Source organism: Aphelocoma coerulescens, chromosome 2 (assembly GCF_041296385.1).
Source record: "Aphelocoma coerulescens isolate FSJ_1873_10779 chromosome 2, UR_Acoe_1.0, whole genome shotgun sequence".
NCBI lineage: Eukaryota > Metazoa > Chordata > Aves > Passeriformes > Corvidae > Aphelocoma > Aphelocoma coerulescens.
In genome coordinates this window covers 157,004,208-157,006,714 of record NC_091015.1, presented here as the reverse complement: position 1 = coordinate 157,006,714, position 2,507 = coordinate 157,004,208, and the positions used below count along the sequence as shown (strand labels likewise).

The window sequence follows — 2,507 nt, the reverse complement described above, 5'->3', positions numbered from 1 at the left end:
CAGGGCCAATGGAGGCATTAGAGAAGGGAACAGTCTGAAGCCCATTGTAGCTGCACAAACCAGCACTAAACCAAGAGAATTACACAAGCATTGCACAAGGGAGGCTTCACTGGAAGTGTTGCCTCTGGCTCGCATTCCTTTTAAGCTGTTATAAAACTTTAAATATAATTAATAAATAACCAGGCCTCTCAAGGAGAGATGAGTTCAAAGCTCTGCCCCCTGCATGAACCGAATTTGTTATTTCAGCTCGATATGAAAGTCCAGCGTATCACCGCGAGCCGCAGCGCTACTCCCAGCTGCGGGGCTGCCTGCTGAGGTCAGCCGGACTGGCCCGGCTGCATTGCTGCTGCCAAGGAAACAAACCTCGGCCGCTCCAGAAGGTGGGGTAGGCTAAATCAGAGCCCTCATTCCAGGGCAGGATGGAGGCACCTCCTTCAAACTGCCGCTCGGATGAAGGGCGAGGAAGGTTATTTCTTCCCTGGCATCGGGGCGCTTTCCTGCTCCCCTTCCCTTCCCTTCCCTTCCCTTCCCTTCCCTTCCCTTCCCTTCCCTTCCCTTCCCTTCCCTTCCCTTCCCTTCCCTTCCCTTCCCTTCCCTTCCCTTCCCTTCCCTTCCCTTCCCTTCCCTTCCCTTCCCTTCCCTTCCCTTCCCTTCCCTTCCCTTCCCTTCCCTTTCAGTATCAGCAGTGGCCTGAGCCACTCTGTACTCACAGGGCTGGGAGCTCAGGGCTGTATCTGCAGCCTTCATTTCGGTGTGCCTGCAGGAAGGAGGGGCAAGGTGGCAGGAAAGGCCAAGGAGTCACTGGATTGAAGAAAGAAACCTCTGCCTTTTAGTTGCCTGACAGGAAGGAATCTTCACCTCTCCCACCATGTCCTCCAGGCAATTCTCTAAGGGAAAACCCTTCGACTATAGTCCTCTTCCTCTTTCTTTTGTTTATCAGCCTTTGCAAAGCTATTGATTAGCTCTGGAATTAAAACATTCTCAAATTCTTTAAGTATGTAAAGACAAGTTTTTAGATTCATGTTACACTTTGTTATTTTTATCCACTCACAGTAATTTCCAAACTATTAGAAATCTGTTCGCTGAGACACTTTTTGCAATCAGCATATTGGTATCACCTGTGTTATGGGGTCCCTTTGTGCCACAGTCACTGCTGTGAAACATTAATATCAAATTTAGGAACTACTTTTCTAATGTAACAGGCTGTTTAATGGGATTATCTGGGCTAAAGAGGTGGCCCTGGTACAAGAGATATAACTAGACACAAACACATGACAGTCAATACAGAATACTGCTAATTAGACATGCTAATAATTACACTTCATTGATTTCAGCTAGGATTTTATTGGAATTTTTATGTTTCTAAAAATCTGATCACCTTTATCTAAGGGTATAAAAACGAGTGCAGCTTCTGATAGCTTTGAAAACATTAGCTGTGGTTGCTGGTCTGAGACAACATTGACTCGATTTCTAGAGCTGAGAAAATCTCTGTGGGTGTCAAATACCGCACAGAAGGTTCAAAAATGAATGCCATAATCTCATGCTTTATATTGTAGTGTTTTTCCTAGTAAGTGCGAATTCAACCCATGAAACAAAATAAGCACCAAGTACTAAATACTCAGTAGCCAGAAGCTTGTAGGTAGAGATTAAGAACAGGAATATTACTACAGCTTTATAAAATGTTTGGCTAATACAAAGCAATAATTAATATCAGGTCTTGTTTAGATTTTTAAATTAATGATACATGACAAATTGCAGCTCAAAATTGACCTAAGGAAAGCATTAAAATTCACCATAAAATATTTTCCAGGGTTGTCACAGAAGATAAAGCCCACAGAGTACATTAGATGGTTAATTTGTGACCCTTGGTTGATGATCCACAATTTCAAGACTAACTCTTGTAGCAATATATTCTTACAATAAATCAATATTTTACCATATGTAAAATGGTGACAGGCACTTTATAATCTGCTAAGAACCTACTCACTAACTCTGTCTTTGAATTTGGACACATGAGTATACCAAAAGAATCCATGAATTTTCAGATTTTATCTAAGAATAAGACACAGTAAAAGTAAGGAAGATTAGATAAAGAAGAGCCAGGATCAACAAGCAGGATTTATGCCAAGGCTGATGATATACTCACCTAATGCATTTACATATCATGAGACAATAGGCTTGTTGGTTGCTGCAGATTTCCCTTGTCTTCAAGCGTCATTCTTGACTCATATCCTGGGACATCCAAGAAGAACTGAGACAGAGGTTGGACTAGGGACAAAGCAAGGATGCTGGTTTAGGAGCTTCATGTACTTCTTACAGACAGATTTTAAAAGTATTGTTTTATCTGATATAGAGCACTTTAAAAAAAAATCTGCTCTGTAGCTATGTCCTGTGGATGATATGCAATTGCCTTCTCTGCTATTCTCTTTAATAAGCAGCTCTGTGAAGTTTGGAGGACCCCAGGTTTTGTAACATGGTTGCTAATCCCTATTGTGTTATTGGGCCCA

At 42.2% G+C, this 2,507-nt stretch overlaps 1 long non-coding RNA gene across 2 annotated transcripts; it reads left to right on the top strand.

Annotated features, from left to right (window-relative positions):
• Positions 1-241: 241 nt before the first annotated feature.
• Positions 242-1,026, top strand: LOC138105459 (uncharacterized). Of its 2 annotated transcripts, none has more exons than XR_011148481.1 (2): positions 242-380; positions 713-1,026. It is a non-coding gene; the product is annotated as an uncharacterized lncRNA (long non-coding RNA). The 2 variants fall into 2 exon arrangements; XR_011148480.1 differs by having other exon boundaries at positions 242-466.
• The last annotated feature ends 1,481 nt before the right edge of the window (positions 1,027-2,507 follow it).